Below are 19,540 nucleotides of genomic sequence, written 5' to 3' on the forward strand. Positions count from 1 at the left end.
CGATGTATGTAGCCCTTTCTAGAAGTTATTTTCAATACTGGCAACAAATGTGTCGGGATCACTGCAATTGTCACGGCACAAACAGTCCTCACCTAAATGCTTAAAGGTAAAGGTAAAGGGACCCCTGACCATTAGGTCCAGTCGCGGACGACTCTGGGGTTGCGGCGCTCATCTCACTTTATTGGCCGAGGGAGCAGCTTCTGGGTCATGTGGCCAGCATGACTAAGCCGCTTCTGGCGAACAAGAGCAGCGCACAGAAACACCGTTTACCTTCCTGCTGGGGCAGTACCTATTTATCTACTTGCACTTCATGCTTTCAAACTGCTAGGTTGGCAGGAGCAGGGACCGAGCAACGGGAGCTCACCCCGTGGTGGGGATTTGAACCGCCAACCTTCTGATCGGCAAGCCCTAGGCTCTGTGGTTTAACCCACAGCACCACCCGCGTCTCTCACCTAAATGCTTAGGGAGCTGCAAAATCACCTCCCTGCCCAAATACACTATTGAATATCACACATGTGTGTTTCCATTGTGGAAGTGCAACACTGGGAAACATATGATCCTCCCGATGCTATTGAACTCCAATTCCCATCAGCCGTGGCAAGCATGGCCAATGGCCAGGGATGATGGCAATTGTAGTCTAGCACCACCAGGAAGGTTACAGGGATTTCCATGCCTCCACTAGTGAGTACAGTGTGAAATTTGGTGGCATGGGCAGCATTGATGCTTATCAGTATCTGTGGCATCGTTGGTCAGAGATGGCACACACCCATTTCACCCCTTCTTGTTCCATGCATGTGATGTAGTTGATGGTGATGATGATCAAGGCCGGATTTAGGTATGAAGAGGCCCTAAGCTACGGAAGGTAAAGGTATAGGGGCCCCTGACCATTAGGTCCAGTCGTGACTGACTCTGGGGTTGCAGCGCTCATCTCGCTTTATTGGCCGAGGGAGCCGGTGTACAGCATGACTAAGCCACTTCTGGCGAACCAGAGCAGCACACAGAAACGCCGTTTACCTTCCCGCTGGAGCGGTACCTACTTATCTACTTGCACTTTAATGTGCTTTTGAACTGCTAGGCTGGCAGGAGCAGGGACCGAGCAACGGGAGCTCACCCTGTCGCGGGGATTCAAACTGCCAACCTTCTGATCGGCAAGCCCTAGGCTCTGTGGTTTAACCCACAGCACCACCCTTTATATGGGGCCCTTTATATGTCCAGCTGTCCTTTGTCAACAACAAATTGTTGGTGTTTTTTGTGTTGAATATATGCTATATGGTAATTTATGGACCTAACAGGTATCTAAAGCCATTTGCACATAACAAAATATGTATTTTATCAAAGTAATTGTTGAACTGAAATACAATTAATGAGCAAACCAGTGATATTTTAGGGAGCAGGCTAGCAGTCAGGGGCCATTACTTACCACATAGGAGCCTACAAAACACTGTTGCTGTATGTAGGTTTTGTTTTATTTGTTTTTTTATCTTATATTTTGGAAATGTGCACCCAGGTTGTTTTTTTCCTTTAAATTTTCTGGGGGCCCCCAAGAAAGTGGGGCCCTAAGCTATAGCTTGTTTGGCTTATACATAAATCCAGCACTGATTAATGATTATAGCTAAGGTAACTTAAAAAAATAATAATACAACTTTCATGTATAGGTCATGGGTGCATCCTTGCTGTTAACACAAATCATGCGGCAACAGTAAACTGAGTTGTTTTTCTAAAGTTGCAAATGCCAGCAAGGCTTTTGCCTCTGCTAACAACACTGCTTCAGGAACCCATTTGTGTTCTTTGTGGGCTGTGGACTTCCTACCTCCTGCAGTGAAAAACCCGGCACATTTTTTTCAACAGCCAAACAAAACCTGACATGATCCCATTCCAGCAGAGTTATCACCTATATACCAATGCTACCCCTCCTTTCCCAATTGTGATGGTTTATAGCTTTTAGCAATAAAGATTCCATTCATTCACACCCCTCCTTTTTCCCGGTGGACCAACTCACCATGTTTAAAATCAAGTAATGGAGTCCACATAGTCATCTAGATAAAATAAGACTTTGATGGCTGAGATGGGTTGTAAACTCATCTCCCTGTTTCCTGCACTAAACTCCAATGCCTTAAAAGTTTGTGAAGAACCAGATTGAAACTTTGATGGATCTGTTGTGAACTGTGTTTTCTGGCCAATACATTTTCAATAGCCAAATGCACATACATTAGCACACACTCATGGAGATAGACACACCCTTGGTTATCAATAAAAATACATTCACTTGCCCTCAACTTTCATAATAAAAGCTCCCATGATGTTCATTGTGTTTATAGTGTGTCAGTTGGACAAACTGATTGCTAAGATACCTGTGTTATTATAATTTTGACAAGTGCTTGAATTTTCTCCTGACATCACTAGACAGAAGGCCTTGTATACATAATGTGCCAGGCAAAAACTTTCCTCTAAAACCAGACCTTTGATGTTGTAACTATTAGTGGCCTATTACTGGGATGTTTTTAATGTATTTCTTTTCCCTCTTCGTTTTAATGTATCTATGTGGGGTTTTTGTCTGTTCATTTGGTCGTTTGCAAATTACTTTGGGTTGCCCTGGGCAAGATAAAACTACCAACAAATCCAAATAACAACAACACAACATAACAATTGTGTGTGTGTGTGTGTGTGTGCGCACATCCTACAAACAGTATATTATTTTAAATTCCTGCTAGGAGCACAATAATCCAGTCCTTACAAGTAGGACCTGCAACAAAAAGTTGCAGTGCAGAGTCTATTGTTCCACCCTGGTGTACCTTCTCCAGGATACTCCAGTCCAGTCTGTCAGTATATTTTGGCTGCTAAGCATCTTCAGTCCTCATCGGGCTGTTTTTGGAAAGATTCCACTCTCCACATATGATTCCCACCATAAACATTTTCTGTAAACATTGCAAATTTCAGGGTCCCAAGTAAACATGCACAGGTTAAATGGCTGCACTCCTATGTATTCTCTTACCAGAGAGTAATCTCCTTGAATACAACTAGGCTTACTTTCCAAGTAAAAACTTGAATCAGATTATGTTGCATACCATCTTGTTTTTTCCTTTTTTGTGATTAAAGGCGCAGTCGCCTCCCCATAACACAAATTGTGATGACAGGTGCAAAACATGAATTATTACTTTTTTTAAAAGCAAATTGCTCCCACCACTCACTGGCATTTATCACCAAGGCTGCCTCAGTAATGCAAATCTGAATATTCCAAGAGACTACCTTAAGCTATCTCAGAACAATTCTACACCACCTTTAATCCAAATCCACCTGCAGTAAACAACTTCATTTTGCTGGGCTCTTGAGTGATAGCTTATGACATGTTTCGCTATACTCTAATCAACCATTCAAAAGCATTTTCTGAGGCACTGCTTCCCAATGTAATCTCTTCTGCTTAACATCAAAATTATCTGCTGGTCTCAATATAGTAAGTTACAGAGTCATCCCTGAGAAACGATGAGTGTTCTCTGCCTCAAAGTACTGCACATACATTAAATAATCAATTGTAGCTCCGTGTGCACTAATAGATACTGCAGCTTGACTTGATCAGAGCTGCTGCACCTTGGAAACCAATTTCACACTGAAATGCTGCCTGTGTGTTTATTCCGGCTACTGTTTTGCAATTGGTGCGTGATGTGTACAACAGAGGCCATCATAACAATATAATTCTTCCAACCACAGTAACAAAACATCCTTAAAATCCAGAGCAGGTAAATTGTTCTGCAGTCACAATTAGAATGTATTATGCAACAGAAAACTCCAGCAGGTTTGGATTTTCCCACTCAATCTGCATAATATTTGCATGAGCTTAATAGACTAATTTAATCTTGCTAGCCAAACTGTCAACCCATTAAGGAGGGGGAACCCATAGCTGGTGAATAGTTTATTTTCTTTAAAAAATAATAATACTGACTTTAACATTTCCCAGTTTTGTTCCCAAAATGGCACTGACTTGAACAAGAGGGAGGTATCCACAGAATCAGAGAAAATATTTGCAAAAATCAAAAAAAACCCTTTATTTAAAAAATCCACGATAGGGAGGTCCTTGCATCAAAGACGGTTGGACAGAAGCTCCCAGAGGAAACCCTTAGACCACCAGGGCCTGTAGAGCCAGAGCCCAGACTCTCTCAAGCGCCTTCCTCTGGGAACAAGATGCTTCCCCCCACAAATCACCAGTCCTGTGGGCACAGGGAACACTCCAGGAGGGGGGCTATAGGAAGGCATCCAGTGGGGCAGGAAGCACATCTTTTTGTTGTTTAGTCGTGTCCGACTCTTCGTGACCCCATGGACCAGAGCACGCCAGGCACTCCTGTCTTCCACTGCCTCCCGCAGTTTGTTCAGACTCATGTTTGTAGCTTCGAAGACACTATCCAACCATCTCGTCCTCTGTCGTCCCCTTCTCCTTGTGCCCTCCATCTTTCCCAACATCAGGGTCTTTTCCAGGGAGTCTTCTCTTCTCATGAGGTGGCCAAAGTATTGGAGCCTCAGCTTCACGATCTGTCCTTCCAGTGAGCACTCAGGGCTGATTTCCTTCAGAATGGAGAGGTTTGATCTTCTTGCAGTCCATGGGACTCTCAAGAGTCTCCTCCAGCACCATAATTCAAAAGCATCAATTCTTCGGCAATGAGCCTTCTTTATGGTCCAGCTCTCACTTCCATACATCACTACTGGGAAAACCATAGCTTTAACTATACGGACCTTTGTTGGCAAGGTGATGTCTCTACTTTTTAAGATGCTGTCTAGGTTGGTCATTGCTTTCCTCCCAAGAAGCAGGCGTCTCTTAATTTTGTGGCTGCTGTCACCATCTGCAGTGATCATGGAGCCCAAGAAAGTAAAATCTCTCACTGCCTCCATTTCTTCCCCTTCTATTTGCCAGGAGGTGATGGGACCAGTGGCCACGATCTTCGTTTTTTTGATGTTGAGCTTCAGACCATATTTTGCGCTCTCCTCTAAAGAGAGGTTATGAAACAGGAGTGGAGTGGAGCCTGAAAACCTTTGTGGAGAAAGTTGCTCACTTGGAGCTCTCCGTGGTCCTGCATTTCCTGATGAGCCTTGCCTTTTTCTCCATGGAATATGATGGAAGACTTAGTCTATTCAATGCCTTTGGGAGAGTTTCAAAGACTTGATAATTTTATTTAATGGGAGCTATAGTTCCACAACATCTGGAGAACCACAGGTTGTGGCATGACCCCTGAATGCAGAAGCAAACCAGACACAGAATCTGATGCAGCAGCTAAGGAGGCTGATCAGGTTCAAGGCTTTGAACTGATTGTGACTGAAGCTGTCAGACAAGAACCTCTCAGTCTGCCAGGACCAGAGCCTGGACCCTCATGGGTGCCTTATACTGAGCTTGAGGAACCACTGCATTCATCAGTCCTGCATTTAAGCTAATGAAGTGGTCCTTTAAGATTTTGATGGCCTCTACAAGTGGGTGGAGCCTGAGGAGATAGTCGGGAGATGAAGGGTTAGACCACATTTGCACAAACCATTTAAATCATTATGATACCACTTTAAACAGGCATGGCTGCCCCCAAATAATTTTGTAAGCTGTGCTTTGTCAAGGGTGCTGAGAGAGACACCCCACCTCATTACCCTCAGAGAGTTACAATCCTCAGAGTGGTTTAACAGTCAGTTCTTCTTATGAGGAAACTGTAGCTCTGTGAGAGGAATAGGGTCACCTAAGGACTCTCAGCACATTTAACAAACTACAGCTCCCAGAATACATTGAAGGAAGCCACGAACATTTAAAGTGGTGCTTTACGAGTATGGTGTGAATATAGCCAAAAAAGACCTCAGTATGCTCCCAACTTTATGTGAACAAGTTGTTCACTTGGAGCTATCCATGTTCTGCAACCTTTGACTCACTGCTTTCTTTGTGAGATCTGGCCTCAATAGACTGCCGTACATCCGGATTTCCCCAGACATTATTGGGATTTCAAAGGTGGAATTGACATCCAGGGAGAAATTTCCGAAAGATGGCACTTTGTCCTGGATCTTAGGCAAGTCAATCAGGAAAAAAAAAACTCAACAACTTTCAGGGTGTCCTGGTTTTTACTTTTTGAAATATGGCAATCCTAGTCTCATATCTGTAAAGCATTTAGATTTTTTTTTTTGGGGGGGGGGGGGGAGACGACGACTTTATGATTCTTCAAAAATATGTGTGTAATACCCAGAAGGTAAGTCCCACTATTTTCAGTGGGGCTTACCCCCCCAGAAAATTGTTTATGGGCCTTAATTTTCATTGTCTCAGCATCCACAACTGCTGAATGGTAATAGCATGCATGAATTTATTGAAATGCAATTTCACATAAGTGGGTCACAATAGCACCTCCTCCCCTCTCAAGCTATAATGTATTGGGTTTAAAAGAGAGAAAGAGAGAGAAACCTAAACTGCCCACTATGCCAAAGTGAAAACTATGAAGCTCACTGGGTTAGTCACCATCTCTCAGCCCTAACCTACTTCACAAGGTTGTTAAGCGAATAATATAGAGAAGGGAGGAGTTTTGTGCACCACCCTGAGACTTGGGCGGAAAGGTATGATATAAAAAGCAAAAATAAAATATGCACACAACTTAAGTCTGCATCCAGCATGTAACAGAATTTTGGTGCATTCAATCTTATACAGTACACCTAATTATGTTGTGTGTCTTCTCCTCCCTCCTATTCTCTTCTGTATTCCATTGTCTTCAACCCACTGTATAACTCTCTACCTATCCTATTGTAAAGATAAAGGTAAAGGGACCCCTAACCGTTAAGTCCAGTCATGACCGACTCTGGGGTTGCGGCACTCATCTCGCTTTATTGACTGAGGGAGCCGGCGTACAGCTTCCGGGTCATGTGGCCAGCATGACTAAGCCGCTTCTGGCGAGCCAGAGCAGTGCAGGGAAACGCCGTTTACCTTCCCGCCGCAGCAGTACCTATTTATCTATTTGCACTTTGACGTGCTTTCAAACTGCTAGGTTGGCAGGAGCAGGGACTGAGCAACGGGAGCTCACCCTGTTGCGGGGATTCGAACCGTCGACCTTCTGATCGGCAAGTGCTTTTTTTCCCTTAAAAAAATGTTTAGGGTAACTCTCATTTTGACTCAAGAAAATCACTATTTTATAGTTGGGAAAAACAAATACAGTAAATGGACAAAAGTACAAAGATTCACAAAATGTTTAGGGGTATGTGTACCCCTGAGTCCCCCCAGAAAAAAGTACCGGTACTGCTTTTATCTATTTCTATTAAACTTATGACTTATTTCCCTCTTATATTTGCATAATATTTTTTTTCAAAAACGCTATTTTCTGTGCATGCAAAATCAAAAACGTTATATATACCGCATATATTTTCTCCCCCATCCCCCAAAAAAAGACATTTACAGAAAGAATAATAAATAAATAAATAAAATTTATTTGAAAGGGAGAGAAAGGGCCGAGCAGGAGGAGGGAACAGCCAGGGAAAACATTCCCTACCTAAAGCAGGTTACCCTAAGGAAAAAGCCACGCCTCTTCTAGAAGCCTGAGAGGCTTTCAGCTGCTCTTGGCGAAGCCAGCCAATCAGCGAGGAGCAAAAAAAGGAAGGAGGAGGCGGGGTCGAGGGAGGGGCCGGCGCGAGGTGCGTTCAAACCTGGCCAATGAGCGGGCGCCGGGCGTGGTCAGACCCGAGAGGCGAATGAGCGCGGCCGTTGTTGCGAGGTGGGCTGTGTTCCCGGAAACGGGTCGAAGGGAGCTCGGCGGTTCTTCCGCGCTTAGCCTTCTGAGGGGGTAAGTGGAAGAGGAGAGGCGGCTGAGGGCGGTTTGCCGCCGGGAGGCGAACCGGGCGGCTGAGGGCGGGGCTCGGCGGCGCCCTGGCACGAGGAGCTGGCTGTGGGCGAGGAAAGAAGCGGCTCTTCCCTCCGTTCAGTTCCCGCTTCCAATGCTGGGAAGCGGCTGTTGACGTTTGGATGGGTGGGGCGCGGCTTCCCTTCTCCGCGGAGGGATGGAGGGCTCTTGACTTAGGGCTGCCTTGGGTGTTGGCGGCACTCGGAGCAGACCCGTTGGAATGAATGGGCGTGACAAACTTGAGTCCATTCATTCATAATAATAATAAAGGTAAAGGGACCCCTGACCATTAGGTCCAGTCGTGGCCGAGTCTGGGGTTGCGGCGCTCATCTCGCTTTATTGGCCCAGGGAGCCGGCGTACAGCTTCCGGGTCATGTGGCCAGCATGACTAAGCCGCTTCTGGTGAACCAGAGCAGCGCACGGAAACGCCGTTTACCTTCCCGCTGAAGTGGTACCTATTTATCTACTTGCACTTTGACGTGCTTTTGAACTGCTAGGTTAGCAGGAGCAGGGACCGAGCAACGGGAGCTCACCCCGTCGTGGGGATTCGAACCGCCGACCTTCTGATTGGCAAGTCCTAGGCTCTGTGGTTTAACCCACAGCGCCACCCCCGTCCCTTGGCAAACTTGGGTACATTCATTCATAATAATAATAATAATTTATTATTTATACCCCGCCCATCTGGCTGGGCTTCCCCAGCCACTCTGGGCGGCTTCCAACAAAATATTAAAATAGAGTAATGCATCAAACATTAAAAGCTTCCCTAAACAGGGCTGCCTTCAAATGTCTTCTAAAAGTCTGGTAGTTGTTGTTCTCTTTGACATCTGGTGGGAGGGTGTTCCACAGGGCAGGTGCCACCGCTGAGAAGGCCCTCTGCCTGGTTCCGTGTAACTTGGATTCTTGCAGTGAGGGAACCGCCAGAAGGCCCTCAGTGCTGGACCTCAGTGTCTGGGTAGAACAATGGGGGTGGAGACGCTCCTTCAGAAATAGATTCATAGGATTGGAAGAGGTGCCAAAGGTCTTCTAGTCCAACCCCCTGAAATGCGGGATATATTCGGCTAAAGCAGTGGTTCCTAACCTTGGCTGAGGGTGGGGAGCGACTGCCTCCCCACCTTGGCTAAGCTCATGCTCCAGTTAACTCCTGTCTGTGTACCTTCTGCAGACCCTCAGCCCAGTCTCCCTATCTAAGCTGTGAGGCTCTTTCCTTTTGCTGTAGATCAGCGGTTCCCAACCTTTTTTTTGCCCACGTAAAGGTAAAGGGACCCCTGACCATTAGGTCCAGTCGTGGCCGACTCTGGGGATGCGGCGCTCATCTCGCTTTATTGGCCGAGGGAGCCGGCATACAGCTTCCGGGTCATGTGGCCAGCATGACTAAGCTGCACACCTTCCTGCCAGAGCAGTACCTATTTACTTCACTTTGATGTGCTTTTGAACTGCTAGGTTGGCAGGAGCAGGGACCGAGCAACGGGAGCTCACCCCGTCGCGGGGATTCGAACCGCCGATCTTCTGATCGGCAAGCCCTAGGCTCTGTGGTTTAACCCACAGCGCCACCCGCGTCCCTTTGCCCCCCTAAGCATCTCTAAAATCCTGGAGCGCCCTCCCTCCATGTGACATATAATTCTTATTATTCGGAAAGTGAACTCCGTGGAGGAAGCCTAAAAGGCCATTAACTGTTAATAACTCATTCTCGAATTGCCTCCCTTAAAAATCAAATTGCTCCCCCTGTGGGGCGTATGTCCCACGTTGGGAACCATGGGGCTAAAGCATCCAATGACAGATGGCAATCCAACCTCTGCTTTAAAACCTCCAAGGAAGGAGAGTCCACCACCTCCCGAGGGAGTCCGTTCCACTGTCGAACAGCTCTTAACATCAGAAAGTTTCCCCGTATGTTTAGTCGGAATCTCCGTTCTTGTAACTTGGTTCAAGTCCTGCCCTTCGGAGCAGGAGAAAACAAGCTTGCTCCATTCTAATGGGACCAATTCTTGAATATCATCATTATTTATTAGTTGCCCTCTTGCACTCAAGTGCCTCAAAGGAACTTACGGAGTAAAATGAAATGAATGGTCACAACTAAATTGGAATTGTAGGATTGTAGAGTTGGATGGGACCGCTAGGGTCATTTAGTCCAACCTCCTACAATGCAGGAAACTTTAGCCCAACGTGGATCTCATACCCACAACCCTGAGATCAAGTATTTCATGCTCTACCAACTGAGCTTATCTGGTTGTTAGGTCCATTTATGCCAATGAGACCACCTCTCTGAGAATTATTATTATTTTTGTTTCATTTTTACATTCAAGTGCCTCAATGCAACTTACACAGTAAAGCAAAATAGCAAGGATGTTACACTTTGTTGAATAGTGTACAACAATCCTTAGTTCTCAGTGAGGTGTTGGACTTCACAGATTGCAGATGGAGGCTCATCTGAGGAAGTCTTGTTCAGCATCAAACAAATGTAACAGATCCCCCTGTCTGTTGAAAAGTAACCTTTTTGGGGAAAGAGTTGTGGACTTTCTCTCTCTCATGCGTTCTTCTCCCCCCACCCTTGTCTGTATTGACTTGCTTCAATTTGTATTTTCTCTGTATTGAAAAAAAGAGTCGTAAATTGTTTTATTGATTTGAAGCACTTTTGTCCCTGCTGATTAGCCAAAAAGGTGGCCAGAGCAGCTTATGAAAACCTGTAGTAAGATATTTCTTACCCTTACAATTGAAAAGACATGGCAAACAAGAAATATGGGTTGGGGAAGGAAGCAGAAAAAATACAAACTACAGTTCTGGAAACAACCATTGGAAACACAGGTGTTTATTCCCAGGAGTTCTGCTTGAGGTATGGAAAAATGTCGTGCTGTTTTTCTACTTTGGGGATAGAAAGTCACATGACTTGGAAGATCCAGGGTCAATCGTTGCTTAGTACGGAAATTCACTCTAATTTTGGCCCAATCACCGTCTTTTAGCCCTCTCAGGGCTAAAAGGGTTGTAGTGAGGGTAAAACTGAAGGGCCACACACCACATATGTAACTTTGATTTCCTGGGAGGAAAGGGGGAACTTCAGTTGTAACAAAGTGATACAAGTTTAGCAATCCTTGCTAATGATAACCCTTTTGACGTCTGCTGGGAACTTCGTGTGTGCTGCCTTGAATTCCATAGGGAAAGATGTGATAGTGATGTTACATAAATATTTTTTTAGTTCTTGACCTCATTTTGAAGCAGTACACCTTAGGCTTTTCTACATAATGGGCCATTATGTAGAACAGGCATCCACAAACTCGGCCCTCCAGCGGTTTTGGGACTACAACTCCCATCATCTCTAGCTAACAGGAACAGTGGTCAGGGATGATGGGAATTGTAGTCCCAAAACAGCTGGAGGGCTGAGTTTGGGATGCCTGATGTAGAAGAACTGTCCTTGTATTTTGTGGTTTATTTATTTATTTTAAAAATGAAAAATGCAAGAGGGAGGGAGTTGTCACTTTATTTCAGTCCAACACCCTCACAGGGCAAATAGCAGCTGGGGGAGTAATTTTGATCAGCACAACAGCACCACAATAGTGCTGCCATTGTGGACAAATTGAGACCCCTCTATGGAGACCCCTTTCAATTTATTCTTTTAAAATATAACCATGGATCTCCATCATAACATATGGTTGGCCCTAAGGAAAGCCTATGCTTAAATTTGCACAACTGAGTGGATTCCAACGTGGGCTTGTGCAGGAGATCAGGCAAGTACCTTTGAACAATGATAACTCCACACATTTTCTTTTAAGTCTGTCACAAGTGTAATCAACTTTTGAATTTAGCAGCACCTTTAGCAGCTATTTGGTCAGTAGCAATCAGGTAATAGTGTTTGTCTTCAAGTCCTTGAAACTGTCCACCTGCTGATTCTGCATACCAAATAAGAGCAGAAGAGGAGATTAGGATTCACACTCCACCCCCACCACAACCGCAGCTGCAAACCTTTCTTTAATTCTTTACTGGGCCTGCATCTTTACACAGAAGCCTGGCATGAGAAAATAATAATAATAATAATAATAATAATAATAATAATAATAATAATGTATTATTTATACCCCACCCATCTGGCTGGGCCTCCCCAGCCACTCTGGGCGGCTTCCATAAAAACCAAAAATACAGTAAAATATCACACGTTAAAAACTTCCCTGAACAGGGCTGCCTTAAGATGTCTTCTGAATGTCAGGTAGTTGTTTATCGCTTTGACATCTGCTGGAAGGGCGTTCCACAGGGCGGGCACCACTACCGAGAAGGCCCTCTGCCTGGTTCCCTGTAGCTTTGCTTCTCGCAATGAGGGAACCGCCAGAAGGCCCTCGGCGCTGGACCTCAGCGTCCGGGCAGAATGATGGGGGTGGAGACGCTCCTTCAGGTATGCTGGACCGAGGCCGTTTAGGGCTTTAAAGGTCAGCACCAACACTTTGAATTGTGCTCGGAAACGTGCTGGGAGCCAATGTAGGTCTTTCAAGACCGGTGTTATATGGTCTCGGCGGCCGCCCCCAGTCACCAGTCTAGCTGCCGCATTCTGGATTAGTTGTAGTTTCCGAGTCACCTTCAAAGGTAGCCCCACGTAGAGTGCATTGCAGTAGTCCAAGCGGGAGATAACCAGAGCATGCACCACTCTGGCGAGACAGTCCGCAGGCAGATAGGGTCTCAGCCTACGTACCAGATGGAGCTGGTAAACAGCTGCCCTGGACACAGATTTGACCTGTGCCTCCATGGACAGCTGTGAGTCCAAAATGACTCCCAGGCTGCGCACCTGGTCCTTCAGGGGCACAGTTACCCCATTCAGGACCAGGGAATCCTCCACACCTGCCCGCCTCCTGTCCCCCAAAAATAGTACTTCTGTCTTGTCAGGATTCAACCTCAATCTGTTAGCCGCCATCCATCCTCCAACCGCTTCCAGACACTCACACAGGACCTTCACCGCCCTCACTGGTTCTGATTTAAAAGAGAGGTGGAGCTGGGTATCATCCGCATACTGATGAACACCCAGCCCAAACCTCCTGATGATCTCTCCCAGCGGCTGCATGTAAATGTTGAAAAGCATTAAATAAAGTTGGCAAAGAAGTTGTTCCTTGCTTTGAGGTAAAGTAATGGGGAAAGCTTAATCATAATCCTTATACTCTGCTAGACAATCCTGTCTACTCACCTTTGAGTTCAATGGGGCTTACCTTATACCTTGGTATAAGATAAACATCTACTATTTCCATGTTGAGCTGCACATTAAATGCACAGGAGGAGGGTTGGTGTAGAAAAGCAAGAAAGGAACGGCAATCCTTTTTATTCTTTTACATTGGGCGAAATGACTTTTCAGGGTGCATAGTAGCATTGTGTGTTTATTTTTCTGCAACTGTGAGGTTCAGAAACTTAAGTTCTGAAAATGAAGTTGTGTTACACACCAAAACCCCAAACTATACCCAGCGCTTTACAGTTCTGTAATGAGTGAGCTTTTCATGATATGCGTGGGAACTCTGTGGATGGAAGCTCTGTACTACCTGTCTGACTACCTGTCAGCAAAGGACTGATTTGTTTGTATGTTATACCTTTTTATCTTGCCTTTTAAAAAATATGAGAGTTTGGTATTCAAGTGTATCAGAACCCAGGTTTCTAGCGTGGCATCTCCCTCAAAAGTCTGTGCAAGAAAACAGTGCTCAGTTTATTGCTCTGATACACTATCACACATTTTTAAAATGCCTTAGGCCCGAGGTGGAGAACTGTAGCCCTCCAGATGTTGCTAGATTCCAACTCCCATCAGCCCCAGCCAGCATTGCCAATGGTCAGGGATAGGAGCTGTAATCCAACATTTGGAGGGCCACAGGTTCCACACATGTTCCTTGAGCAAATCTGTGTTGCCTGCATTCTCCCCTATTTCAGAATATTGTAGTGGAATAGGTTATGATACCATGTCTGTTCCAAAACCAGTGATTGATAGAGTGCTGTCTTTCCTGCTGCTCTTGCCAAAATCAGCAGCCCTTTAGGAAATAATTGATTGAAGGTGTTGTGTTTTAGTACTGCAAACCAAACCAGTGGAGATTCTGCACTCTTAAGAACAGGTTTGTGTTTTTCCTTGGTGACTTCTGTTCTAAAATGTTTTCTTTTTGCTAAATATGTGTAGAACTATGTATAATGTTGTTAGCACCTGGCCATTTCACCCTGCAGAAGGCAATTGAAAGCTGTTAAGTACAATACACAACAGTACTCCCGAGGAAAGCATTAAGGTGAATGCAAAATGGTCAGTGTTGACTATATTCAGAAATAAGCTTTTAAATGTTAATTTACTAAATGCAAAATGGCTTTATTTCATTGTAAGCAAATAATGGTAATTGAAAATCCTTGAACAATTCTCTTTTCTGATATTGGAGTAATCTGGTTTTGTGAGTAGTAGAAGGGAAATCAGATGAATTTTACAGAGATACCAGCTTAATTGATATAACAGCCAGTTAGCATCCTTGAGCTGGATGCCCCTAGCAATGGTTAGACTAATCCTACCTTGATGGGATTTGTAATATGCTCTGTTATGGGTGCAGCCTCTGAGAAGTCTCTGGAAACTGTAGTTGGTCCAGAATGCGGCAGCTAGGTTCATGGTGGAAGCATACTTGCAGCCATGGGAGTCCACGGTGGGGGCAAGCCCTCCCCCAACCATAATTCCCAGCTTTCATTAAAAGAACACTGCATTTGTACCATTTGTAAAACCTGAGATATGAGACCAAATGTACAGACGCTACTCCTTTTTTTGTAAGAAATTGACCTGTTACCTCCTCTCAGCACCTCCCCCAAAACATTCCTGTGGATTCCCATGCTTGCAGGAGTGTTCATTACCATTTAGTTTCCAGGCACTATCCAAGATATTTGTGGTCACCTTTAAAGCTCGAAATTCCTTAAGTCCAGGCTATCTTGTATCATAGTGCCAGTCCCCTAAGATCTGATGAAGATGCTCTTCTAACAGTTATTCAGGCAAAAGTGGGTTGGGATATGTGAGAGAGTCTTCATTAGAAAACCTTGCAGCTTCTTCCTTGGCATATCTGCCTGGATCCCTCCTCCCTTTTCACTGATAAGTTCAGAAATTTCTCTTCAAAACCTGGTTAGGGTTTTAACAGCAGACACCAGTGTTCTACAGGTCAATCATAGCATCATAGAATTGTTGAGTTGGACGGGACCCAACTGCCTGCAATGCAGGAATATGCAGCTGTCCTGTTTGGGGATTGAACCTGTAACCTTGGCAATATCAGCACTATGCTCTAACCAACTGAGTTATCCGCTTCTTCCTGTGCATATCTAATTCCTATGCATGTCAACTCAGAATAAGTTAAGTCTCATTTACTCCATGGTTGTTTATCCACATAAGTGCATATAGAGTTGCCCCCTTAGTTTGCAATATTAGTTCCTCTCTTACTGTTTTTTCATATAAAATATTGTTAATGGGTAGTGTATGCTACTCCTACTCAGAGTAGACCCATTGAAGCTAATAGGCTTCCTTATGAGTAGGACTTAGCTGAGTGCAACTCATTGTGAGCACAGTTTTTAAACACTGGAAGGCAGTATTCTACACTATCTCAAACAACCCTCTCCAAAAATAATAACAGGCAATGTGAAACTAAACAGTTCCACTAGCATGAGCAGTCCTAGCTGGCTGCACAACAGAACTTCCCCTCACTCACCTCTCCCAGAGTTCCCTTAGTATAGAACATGTTTATGGGAGAGACCACCTTCTCCCTTATTGTTCCTGGTCATGATGGTCATTCAAAGAGGCCCTCCTGGTACGGTTGCACGTTCATGAGCTCCACCTGGCAGTTACTCAGAAGAGATCATTTCCCATAATGGTGCCTACACTCTGGAACACACTCCCTGTGGACATTCAACATGAGTCTATCTGTGGTTTCTGACGCATGTTAAAAACATTTCTTTTTAAATAAACCTTTGGGAAATAGCAATATGGCTTGGTATCTCATTTTTGCTGCTCAGCATATATTTGATTATTACTTGTTTTGCTCTATTGATTGTATTTTGACCTTCATTTTTTGTTAAGCGTGTTGCATACCACTTTTTGTTAGCCATTTATAAATAAGTATCTACATATTTTTTATATATTAAGCTACGTGAACATGGGTGCCATAGCTAATAGCCACCATCCAATATGTATAATTAGTTGTATGTGCCAATGCCTTTTCGTGACTGCTATAAATCCTCAGGGCATTAGCTCTCTCTGACCTTGATTCTTCAAAGCTCTTTTGAAGTCAGTTTCCATCTGCCGGTTGTAAGTAACCTTTGACTACAGTGAGAGTTAAAGAATAAATGTCTTCAGTCAGCCTTGGGTGCTGCGTGCGACAGCTTTAGAGGTAGCGGTTTTCTGCTGATGTACTTGTGATGATCATTGTCTGACAATACAACTGTACATGCTGTCAGAGCTGGCCTTAAGAGATACTTTGCTTCTGAAGCAAAATAATGACCCATTGAGCCTTTTTGTGACATACGGAAATGGAGACTGGAGGCATGGAAATCTGGAATCTATCATCTAACTATTTTCACACTATTTTATGGTGAGGTCTCCCCCGGATGCTGGCTGGTTGTGAAAACTGACTAGATATACCAGCAGCATCCAGCCTTCTGGTATTCTTGGTAAAGTGTATTCAAACAGCTGCTGGTGTCATCCAGTGGAGAGTCTTTACTGTGAGGCTAGTGTTTAACTCTTGCTGCAGCCTCTTTGTATATTCTTGGCCAAGTGGAGTTTGTGACCCTTAAATGACAATAATATTTTAATTTATTTAAAGTATGTGTGACATGCCTTTCATTGCAAGCCATCCCAGGGTGGGTGGGGGGGATGCAATCAGCAATTAAAAAACCCCCACAACCACAATAATATATAGAATTATACAATAAAATGAGGACAGATGAAGCAAATCAGCCTCTTAACAGTCTGTAGCCCGTGTTTCCCAATTAACTAAGTACTGCAGACCCCCTCTTTTTCAAAAGCCAAGCCATGGACCCCCTACTTTTGAAATTTTTGATACCTCTATGGTAGTTCTGTGGTAGTTTTTTGTTACATGAATGGTGCCATGGACCTCCAGGGGTCCGCGGAGCACCAATTGGGAACCACTGGTCTACAGAACACAGCCAACTACATTTTAGCACCCAGTCCAGGGAGTAACACATTGTCAACACCTGAGTGAACAACCATGATTTTAGCTGGCACTGGAAAGCAAAAGGTCAGCTCCCAGTAGATCATAGAGAGGAAGGCATTCCATAAATTGGGTGCCAGCTCAGAGAAAGCACTCTCCCATGTCTCAGCATAACAAATCTCACCAGGCCACGAAGCACAAAGAAGGGTATCCACTGATGGTTTTCAGACAGGTAAGCTGATAAAGTATGGGATGCGGGTGGTGCTGTGGATTAAACCACAGAGCCTAGGACTTGCCGATCAGAAGGTCGGTGGTTCGAATCCCCACCACGGGGTGTGCTCCTGTTGCTCAGTCCCTGCTCCTGCCAACCTATCAGTTCGAAAGTACGTCAAAGTGCAAGTAGATAAATAGGTACCGCTCCGGTGGGAAGGTAAACGGCGTTTCCGTGTGCTGCTCTGGTTTGCCAGAAGCGACTTAGTCATGCTGGCCACATGACCTGGAAGCTGTACGCCGGTTCCCTCAGCCAATAAAGCAAGATGAGCACCGCAACCCCAGAGTTGGCTACGATTGGACCTAATGGTCAGGGCTCCCTTTACCTTTACCTTTAAGCTGATAAAGGGACAGACGATCCTTTAAGTAACTGAGTACCAAGCTGTATTGGACTTCATGTGCCATCACAATCACCTTAAAGCCAGTGTGCTGTAGTGGTTAAAAGTGTCAGACTAGGGACCTGGGAGACCTGGGTTCCCCACTTGGTCCTTGGGTCAGTTACTGTCTTTCAGGCTAATCTACCACACGGGATACGGGTGGCGCTGTGGTCTAAACCACTGAGCCTCTTGAGCTTGCCGATCAGAACCGGCGGTTCAAATCCCTGAGACAGGGTGAGCTCCCCTTGCTCTTTCCCAGCTCCTGCCAATCTAGCAGTTTGAAAGCAGCGCTGTGGTGGGCAGATAAATGGCGTTTCTGTTCGCCCTGGTTTCCGTCACGGTGTTCCATTGCACCAGAAGCGGTTTAGTGATGCTGGCCACATGACCAGGAAAGCTGTCTGCAGACAAATGCCGGCTCCCTCAGCCTGAAAGCAAGATGAGCACTGCACCCCCATAGTCGCCTTTGACTGGACTTAACCGCCCAGAGGTCCTTTACCTTTTACCACACAGGGTTGTTGTGGAGAAAGAGGTGAGGTATAAATGTAATAAATAAAATTGGTAGTAATGACACATGTCACAGTAATTAAGAAGTAAATGAATAAAGTAGCTTCTGTATTACATGAAAATAGTTTTAAAATGATATCAATGGTATTGCAACTCTATTACAATATCAAATATGATTAAATGAACATAAAATTTAAAAAATGATATTGCAGTGATATCAAGAGCTAATTATAATATAAAAATGATTGGAAATTTCTGAAATGTAGACAAGAGGGAAGGGACTTTGTTCATTGGTTGTGATCTTATGGCAGTGCTAGAGGATTCTGAAGGCAAATATGTGCTTTTGGAAAGTTAAGTTTCTACCTTAAAAAGTATTCAATATTTTAAATATTAAAATGGACTGTACCGGAAGTAAAAGAATGGATTATGTTTTGCATCATTGCAACACCAAGATTTAACAATACCTGAGGAATTTTCAAATGACTGCATTAAGAAAATGGCACATTAAGCTACATGATACATCTGTTATAAGTAAACTCACCTGGGCATTGAGTGAAACGGGGTGGATATTGAAAATCACTTTAAAAGTGAATGTATATGCTTTATATGGTATTAGTATTCTAGTAAAAATAAGTGAATCCTCTTACATTGTTGTAGATGTTATATTACTTTTTTGTTGACGTAGTTTAAATATAGTAGTTCCCAGTGTAATGCATTGTACCACACCAGCCTTCGTAAATAGCACAACCCATCAGAAGTATCTTTAATCTCAGTTGAAATATAGGGGAATTGTCAAAGAACAGCACTAGGCTAAGGCATAATCCCTGTTTATTTCAGTGAATTGGACTCGGAACTGTGACAAGGTGTTTCTCAGATAGTATTCAAAATTAGATTATTCCAGTTCCTCTGGCTCCTATATTTATTCAATCCATGTTTTGTATACTTAGAAGATAGGAATTTTGCGGTAAGCTTAAGCCAAGTGGAAGCGCACATGTTGTGTGCCCATAAAAACAAGCAAGTGTTGTGAATCAAATGCACGTTAAAATTTAAGTATGTGCCAAAGTTTAATTTGTTTCCCAAGCTGTAGAACTATACAAGCAGCAGTACTTTACAGGTGTGACTGGATTTGGAGTTGTAAATGAATTGCTACACATCTTTAGGGCTTAATAAATGGCTTTCTTATTTAGTACAAAAGCAAGAAATTAATGCTGTTGGGTAACAGCTGAGAGAATTGATCAATGTTTTACCTGGTAACTGTGAAAAGCGATAAATACTCGTGACTGCTGCTATGATTCCCCACCCCCTCCACAATTCTCAAGCATAACTCTTTTTCTGGCCATCTGTTTCTGGCATTGCATAATAGAGCTGCTCTTAAGCATCCCCCCAACCATTGTGCAATATTTATACCACACAGAAAGCATACGTGGTCATTCCTCAG

The 19,540-nt window shown here is 44.2% G+C and overlaps 1 protein-coding gene and 1 long non-coding RNA gene across 3 annotated transcripts in view; one reads left to right on the forward strand and one right to left on the reverse strand.

Moving 5' to 3' along the window:
* Positions 1–6,036: 6,036 nt before the first annotated feature.
* LOC310751493 overlaps positions 6,037–19,540 on the reverse strand; it is a 164,085-nt gene continuing 150,581 nt past the window's right edge. The window contains exon 3 of the long non-coding RNA XR_014542559.1: positions 6,037–6,055. This is a non-coding gene — a long non-coding RNA (uncharacterized lncRNA). The remainder of the gene's footprint in view (positions 6,056–19,540) is intronic.
* Positions 7,678–19,540, forward strand: part of TANGO2 (transport and golgi organization 2 homolog) — an 87,692-nt gene continuing 75,829 nt past the window's right edge. For both annotated transcript variants that reach the window (XM_083590579.1, XM_083590581.1), the window contains exon 1: positions 7,678–7,772. The gene's annotated coding sequence lies outside the window, so the exon portion shown is untranslated. The remainder of the gene's footprint in view (positions 7,773–19,540) is intronic.

This window comes from Podarcis filfolensis (genome assembly GCF_964270895.1).
Source record: "Podarcis filfolensis genome assembly, chromosome: 16".
In the NCBI taxonomy this organism is placed as follows: Eukaryota; Metazoa; Chordata; class Lepidosauria; order Squamata; family Lacertidae; genus Podarcis; species Podarcis filfolensis.